Source organism: Ixodes scapularis, unplaced genomic scaffold (genome assembly GCF_016920785.2).
Source record: "Ixodes scapularis isolate PalLabHiFi unplaced genomic scaffold, ASM1692078v2 PGA_scaffold1__304_contigs__length_218370807, whole genome shotgun sequence".
Lineage (NCBI taxonomy): Eukaryota > Metazoa > Arthropoda > Arachnida > Ixodida > Ixodidae > Ixodes > Ixodes scapularis.
In genome coordinates this window covers 144,040,574-144,049,442 of record NW_024609846.1, presented here as the reverse complement: position 1 = coordinate 144,049,442, position 8,869 = coordinate 144,040,574, and positions in this window count along the sequence as shown.

Here is an 8,869-nt window from a genome sequence, read left to right as displayed (position 1 = left end):
CGAGAATCGCGAGACTTCCTTGATCTCGTGGACCGCCTGCAAGGATGCGCTGAGACGGACATTCGCCAGCCAATATCGACGGGAGAGGGCCGAGGGTCGAGGGCCTTCTTCGAATGAGGACCCAGGGCACAAACGAGACTATCACCAGTTTCGTCGAGGATGTTTTGCGCCCGGTCGCTCGCGCCGACCCTCAAGTCACCGACGAAAAGAAGCTGCGCATCCTAATGCGAGGTGCTAAGGATAACATCTTCGGTGGTCTTGTTCGCAACCCCGCATCCACCGTCGAAGATTTCGTCACGGAGGCCACGAACACGGGACGAGCCCTCCTCGCAAGAGCCAGCCACTACCATCGGCCTCGAGCGTCGCTACTGCTTCTGCATCGGGCTAGCATCCCCGGCCTTCGCGACATTACACGCGACATCGTCCGGGAGGAGCTTAAGAAGCTTCTGCCGACTGCTGAACGCCCGGCCTCAATCTGCATTGCCGAGGTCGTCCGAGATGAGGTTCAGCGAGCGTTCCTACCAGATGGCCCTCTCGCCGTGGCCGCACCCGAAGAGCCGACGCAGACCTACGCCACCATGGCCCGACGACCGCCGCAAGTTCACCGCCAGGTCACGGTACCACCCTGACGCGACCCTCCGATGCCGCAGTATCCTCGACCCCAGGAAGGACAAGTTCAGTACGTCTGCCCGGAGCAACCCTCGCCAAGGAAGATTGACGTGTGGAGGGCGGCCGATCGACGCCCGTTGTGCTACCACAGCGTGGAAGCCGACCATATCTACAGTCGTTGCCCCTACCGGCAAATAGGGCTGCGCGGCTTCCACCCGAGCGACCCACGCCCACGCTACGGTGAGTGACCGCAGGAGATTGAAGAGTATCTTCGACGACCTAAGTCTCCCCTGCCTGCACCTCGCCGCGGGTCCCGGTCGCCGTCGCCAGTACGTCCAGCCTCGCCGATGCACCGACCTCGTTGTGAGAGCCTGTCATCCATTTTTTGTCGAGACAACTAAGTGCGGCAACGCCTGGAGGTGGCGTTGCCGAAGACGACCGAAGCAAAGGGCCTCCAAGAATGACGGAGCGCTCCCACTCTCCCGACGCTACGCATCACAACGACGTCCCTGCATCGGTGTCCAACAATCTAAACGTTATTATCGACGGCCACGACGCATCGGCACTCGTGGACACCGGAGCAGACTACTCAGTCTTGAATGGGAGGCTCTCTCGCCACCTTCGAAAGTGACGATCCCGTGGGAGGGGCCGCAGATACGAACTGCTGCAGGACACCTTATCACGCCTGTCGGGAGGTGCACTGCTCGCCTCGAAATTCACGGCGAAACGTGTCCTGATGAACCATATGCTAGCGGGAGCAACACTGCGTGCACGCGAAGAGACAAAAGGAGAGCGCGCTCAAAAATAAAGAAGTTGTTCGTGTTGCTGGCACTGATCGTGAACACACTATTTTTACATGGTTTCAGAAGTCCAAAGGTAAAAGCTCACGGCATCATGACAGATCTTCGACCTCCGGAACCACTGCAACTTGGCGACAACGCGGCGGAGTCGTGGCAAAGGTTCAAGCAGCGCATTGAGCTTTACCTCCTAGCAACGAAACCCACGAAGCCTCGCAGTAAGCAACAGAAGGCCACCATATTTCTACATATCGCGGGCCAGGAAGGTATAGACGTGTTTAACACACTGAATTTGACAGCAGAGGAGCAAGCCGACTATGACGTACTAGTCAAGACTTTTGAAGACTACTGCCTGCCCAAATGTAACGAAACGTACGAGCGGTACGTGTTTCGCACGCGTCGGCAAGCTCAAGGAGAGCCATTTGAACAATTTTTTAGAGACCTGCAACTGAAAGCAAGGATGTGCAACTTTGCAGATTTGAAAGAATCTCTCCTCGGAGATCAGATTATTTACGGGATTTCGAGCGCGGTGTTGCGAGAGAAGCTGCTTCAAAAAAGAAACAAAAACCTAACCCTAGAAGTAGCAGTAGAGTGCTGCAAGGCGGAGGAGCGTGTCAAAGCACAGAACAAAGCATGGGATGGCGAAACTGTGAAAATTGACCCCGTTCAACAAGGACAAGCCAAACAGCCTGAGCAGAGAAGATGCACTCATTGTAATTTACCTCATCCGCCGAGGAAGTGCCCCGCGTATGGAAAGACATGCGCCAAGTGCACCAAGCGGAATCATTTCGCAGTCTGCTGTAGGAGTAAGAGGGCATCGGTACACGACGGGGCCGAAGGGGACAAAAGCGATTGTGACTTCGACGTTCTTGAAATTTTGGCGACCGGGAACGAGCGTTCTTCCTCCAATCGCGACTGGGTTGTCACCACGCGCATCGAGGGAACCGTGGTGAAAATCAAGGTCGACACGGGAGCGCAGGCAAACTTATTGCCCAGAGCGTTGTTTGAGAAGCTCAGGACGAAGCAGAAACCCCGTCCAACCAGAATCATTCTTCGCCACTACAGGGGCGGCGAAATTCAACACAGCGGAAAGGTTGGTCATTCGGCGCAGCTCGACAAGCGACCAGTGCAGCTCGATTTCTTCGTGGTGAAAAGGAACCAAGCTATTCTAGGTCTCCGTGCATGCGAGCAACTGGGCCTCGTGAACCGAGCAAGTTCAGTGGAGAAGAAGGCCTCCAGCCCAAACATAGAGTCGGAATTCCCGGGACTGTTCTCCGGTATTGGCAAGACACGACGGGAGTACAAGATGGTACTCCGAGATGACGCCGTACCAGTGGTCCAGCCCGTCAGACGAGTGCCGTACGCACTTAGGGAACCTCTCAAGAAATAACTGGAACGAATGGAGGTCGCAGGCATTAACGCAAAGGTTAAGAAACCCTCCGACTGGGTGAGTCCGTTAGTCATCGTACGAAAAAAAAAAATGGCAAATTAAGAATCTGCATGGACCCTCGAAACGTGAATCGAGCACTGAAAAGAGAACGTTTTCTGCTCCCGCGGCGCGAGGAAATCGAGAGGAGGTAGCGCGTGCCAAGTATTTCAGTCGGCTTGACGCTAACAGCGGATTTCATCAGATTCCGCTTGATGAACAGACCTCGGAGATTTGCACGTTCAGCAGTCCGTTTGGTAGTCACCGATATCTAAGACTACCCTTCGGAATCGCTTCAGCTCCGGAAGTATTCCAGAGCACCATGAGCCAGATATTCGACGATCTTACTGGTGTGCGTGTGTACATAGATGATGTACTGGTGTGGGGCGCCACACGAGAAGAACATGACAAAACGCTTCGCCAGGCGTTGGCAACAGCCCAAGCTGAGGGACTGACGCTGAATGCGAACAAATGCATCTTTGGTCAAAAAGAAATAAACTTCCTTGGTGACAGAATCAGTTCCAACGGAATTGAACTGAACCCAGACTTCATAAGCTGCGTTGCACGGCACCCTACTCCAACGATAAAAAAGGAAGTTCAACGCCTCCTTGGTGCGGTGAACTCCCCTGGACCATCCCTGGTCCAGGGTAGCTGCAGATCTCTTCCAACACTCCGGTAAACACTACTTGGCTGTGTACGACGCCTATTCAAATTTTCCAGAAGTGGAACACCTTCGAGAAACCACAGCAACGGTGGTCATTGACAAGTTAGCTCATGGCGGTGTCGTCCTTGTAGAGGCGCCGGACAGCGTGCTAATAACAGTGGGGATGAGGAACGTGAACTTGATGTGAAATCTTTACTTGCATCCATCAACCAGAAGCTGGACAGTCTCCCTCTGCTTAGAGAGAAAGTAGACAGTATGGAATTCTCTGTCCAGTTTCTGTCGAAGCAATTCGACGAGTTCCAAAAGGAAATCAAACACCAAGAAGCTGAAATCAAAGAACTGAGAAAGAGGATAACAGACTTGGAAAAAAAAGAAAAAATGAGCAGAGTAGTGAACGGTGAATTCCAGAAAGAAGTAAATGACCTAGAATTCCGAAGCAGGCTTTTGGATCTAGAGATTCACGGCATCCCGCTGACAGAAAATGAGGACTTGATTACCGAGCTAAATAAAGTTGCTGACAAAATAGAGGTTCCTCACCTAGAGGTTTCCGACGTTGTAGCTGTACACAGGTTGCCGGCAAGGAAAGACCACGTTCCCGGAATTATTATTCACTTTGTTAGACAAGACACCAAAGACATATGGCTGAAGAAAAGAAGCACTCTAAAGGACGTTACCCCACGTATATTTATTCAAGAAAACCTCACTCGTTTCAACAGAGAACTTCTTCGGGCCACAAAAGACATGACTAAAGAAAAAAGCTACGCTTTTGCGTGGTACGGGAATGGAAAGGTTTTTGTTCGAAAGTCTGCAGGCATGCGTGCCATTCCGATAAAGGACAGAGATGACCTTGACAGACTGTAGATAAGGTAGGCTGAGGCGTTTATGTGTTCTTCTTGTTTGTTTCTGTGCATATGACCAACTTAGACGTCTGCTTTCCTTTCGATTTGGGAAGGGTTTTTGATAACAAGAAAGTAAAACCATTTTCTTTTTTTCATTTAAACGTACGTTCGGCACGTAATAAAGGCGATGAGCTTGGCATTCTTCTTAATGACTTCGGATTTTCTTTTCACGTGCTAATGCTGACCGAGACGTGGTTTATGCAAGAATCAGATGTTTTGAACTTTGATAATTATTCGACATTTTATTTAAATCGCTGCTCAAGGCGCGGTGGCGGAATAGCTATGTATGTAAGAAAAGAAACTCAGTGCAGTCTCATGACGGACATTACTTCTATGACTAAAAATTACGAATCCCTATGTGTGAAACTCGGAAACACTCTACTTGTAGTATTGTATAGACCTCCAAATGGTGATTCATCTGCTTTTTGGAGATTTCTTGAAAGAGTATTTCAGTTAGTTGGTGAAAACGGTTAGAGTTTAATTTTGGGTGGTGATTTTAATATAGATATGAGTTGTGCTACCGCTTGTCAAGTTGAGTTTTCTTCTTTGTTTCAATCTTACGGTTTTTCTAATGTGATCACGCATCCTACTCGAGGGACGTCACGCAGTAAAACGGTTCTTGACTTATTTATTACAAACATACCTCTGACCCGGATTACCGCTGGTTTTGTGTGCTCTGATATCAGTGATCATTTTCCAATTTATATTTTTTCTGATTTCGAAAACCTAGAAAAACCGTGTCATAATAGTGCATTTTTTTCTCCGGTTGTTAACGCGGAAACGGTAGGTATGTTTAGACACCGTGTGGAATCTCAAAACTGGGACGGGATACTCTCAATGGATTCGGCCGATGAAGCGTATGATTGGTTTATTAATACGTTTTGTCTATTATATAAAGAATGTTTTAAACTTCGAAAACTAACGCCACACAAAAAGTCTAGAAAACCGTGGATTACCAGAGATATACTAAAAATGATAACAAATAAAAACAAGCTTTATGAGCGTTTCGTGCGGACGAAAGACCTCGATGTGCTTAAAATGTTTAAAAAGTGTCGGAATGAAGTAACTAGTATGTTAAGAAAAGCAAAAAGTGCATATTACTATAAAATATTTTATAATGAAAATGGAAGTGACGTTATCTGGAAAAAAGTTAATAATATCCTAAATCGTAACGGTAAAGCAAACGCTATCAAAGAACTTGTAATAAATGTAGAACTTTCAATGAAGTAGAGTTAGCAAATAAATTTAATGACTATCTTACGAATCTATTTTCCCCTGTTCAGTTACAAAGTGGTGATCTTTGTTTAACTCAACGCATAGCAGAAAACTGCTTCTTATTTCCTACTGATGAGTGTGAAGTACGTTCGGTGTTTTTAAACCTCAAAAACAGTAAATGTGTTGATTTTAATGGTATACAGGTGCAGCCGGTAAAATATGTGATTGACATCATTACGCCGTACCTCACACATATTTTTAATTTGTCGCTCTCGACTGGCGTTTTTCCAAAGGGTATGCAGATTGCGAAGGTGTCTGTTTTATATAAGTCTGGAGATAGAAATGACATGTCCAATTGCAGACCAATTTCAGTCTTACCCGTTTTTTCTAAGGGCTTAGAGAAGATTATACACGCTAGACTTAACAACTTGTGTGAAAAAAATTCGATATTTACTGATTTTCAATATGGCTTTCGGAAAGGTCGCTCTACTGAACTAGCTCTTCTACAGCAAAAAGAAATTATTCTAAATAATATAGAAAACAAACTCTTAACGTTGGGGATATTTATCGATTTTTCAAAAGCTTTCGACCGGATAAATCATAAAATTCTATTTAAAAAATTAAATTTCTATGGCATTCGAGGGCATTCTCTTGTTTTAATTGAAAGTTACTTAAGCGGTCGATGCAAACAGTTGAAATTAATAGTTTTTCTTCTATGCTGAAAGCAGTCCGAACAGGGGTACCTCAAGGTAGTGTCTTGGGGCCACTGCTTTTTAATTTATTTATAAATGATGCAGTCGCTATTGCAAGTAACGCCTCATTTGTCATGTATGCCGACGATACTATTATATTTTTTTCAGGGAACAATATTGATATAATGATAGCCGATGCAAACACATGTCTGCAAAAAGCTTAGTTAATGGACTGTCTCAAATTCCCTAAAAATAAATGAAACCAAAACAAAAGCCGTTATCTTTAAATCAAAAGGGAGAGTGTGCAATCCTAATGTAAAGTTAATGTTGAATTCTTCGGAAATTGAATTTGCAATCACTGTTAAAACTTTAGACATAATTTTTCATGAACAAATGTTATGGGACTCCTATATTCGAAATCTTACACTTAAGCTTTCAAATATCGTAGGAATTCTATATAAGCATCGCCATACATTACATTCTAGTATTAAACTCTTAATTTATAATGCATTGTTCAATTCTCGTATATCCTACTGTAACCTGGTGTGGGCAACCACGACCAGTACAAACCTTAATAAACTTTTTTTATTGCAGAAGAGAGCAATTCGAGTCGTAGCCAATGCGTCGTATTACGCACACACCGTTCCACTTTTCTGTAAGCATAAAGTAATAAAAATACAAGAATATTACAAATATAAGCTTGCGACAGTATACGCGGCATCCCTTAAGTATTTTAACCACCCATTACTGCGGTTTTCTAGACTAACTGTTAAAAATACGGTATACGAAGTACGTAGCGCCGGGTCCCTGAGAGTACCTGGTCCTAGAACAAATTATGGGGATTCAAATGTTACTGCATACATTGCTAACATTACTGAACTTTTTAAGAGACCCCCATGTATGTCTTGATGCACTAAATAAGAAAACAATACGCACAATATTCACTTCTAACTTTTAATCTTTTTTCTCCTGCATAGAACTGCCTGTTTTGTTTTTTCGCCTTTAAAATGTTTGTGTTAACGTTTCCTGTCTGCCGATCTGCCGATAGGGGGCAGGGGCTTTGTCAAGCTGCACATTTTGCAGCTTTTTTCCCTGTCTCCGTCACCCATATGTACAAATGGGAGTAAATAAAAATGAATTGAATTGAAATATTTGCCCGCTATGGTTTACCTCTAGAAGTTTGCACGGATGGGGGCCCAAAATTTTCCTCGAAAGAATTTAAGGATTTTGGTGCACGTTATGATTTTCGGCATACTGTTTCAAGTCCAATATTTCCAAGCTCTAACGGTCTGGCTGAAAAAGGTGTACAAGTTGTCAAGCGTGTATTACGCAAAACAGAGTGTGCCAAAGAAGACTTTTGGTTGGGCCTCCTCAACTACCGGGCAGCTCTCCGTGAAGATGGCCGCTCACCCGCAGAACTACTGATGGGCCGAGAACTACGAACCCTACTTCCCGACTTCACCGCGTCTCCCGCATCTCCGGTCAGAAAGCACGTCCAGAACGAGACGAAAGGAAGACAGCTAGCTCCTCTTCAGCAGGGAGACATGGTGCGAATCCTTAACAACGGGGGATGGGAGCGTAAAGTACAAGTGCAAGGCTTGGTGGCCCCAAGGTTATACACGGTGCTTACCGAGGACGGCCGGATTCTCCGCCGTAACCGACAGCATCTTCGAAAGACACCGGAAGGATTCTCCATCTCCATCAACGACAGCGACTCAGAGGACGACAACGACGATTGCTTGCCACCATCAAGAGATGGATCACAGCCCCCCTCACCACCAGAGCCTCCTCGGAACCAGGCGTCGTCTCACCACCAACCTTACCCGTCCTTGGGCAGGCTTCATGAGGAGCAGGACCTCAGTCCAATATACCTAAAAGGCTGCCACAACGCCTGGGCTACATAAAAGGCTTCCAACAGGCAGAACTAATCTAAAAGAGTACAGTAGAACTTTGTTCCTTCAAAGAAAGGGCGATGTACCATACGCTAGCGGGAGCAACACTGCGTGCACGCAAAGAGACAAAAGGAGCGCGCGCTCAAAAATAAAGAAGTTGTTCTTGTTGCGGGTACTGATCGTGAACACACTACGTTTAGACTGTGAAGTTCGTCGTTCTACAAGACTGCTCCAGAAACATTATCCTCTGAATGGACTTTCTCTGCGACTATGGCGCCGTCATCGACCTGGGAACAAACCGGCTGACGCTACGAAAACCTCCTCCACCACCGGAGGAACAGAAAGCGACGCCATCCGCGGGCCGAGTCTTTGCAAACCACGTAAACTTACCACCACGGTCGAGTGTTTTCGTGCTCGTCGGGATCGATGAAGCTTGCTGGGGTGATGTCCTTCGCGAGGGGAGCCTCTAGTTGATCCTGGGAAGAAGAATAGGCGTCGCAAGAGGAGTAGCTGAACTTCTGGATGGCCGGACTGTGGTCCTCGTGACGAACTTCTGAAATGCAACGCAAGACCTCTCGAAAGATGCAGCCGTGGGCGACATCGAGGAGCTCCAGCACTCCGCCCAAATTGCCGCGATTACTGAAAAGTCCCCTCCAACCGAGGAACACAGTACGC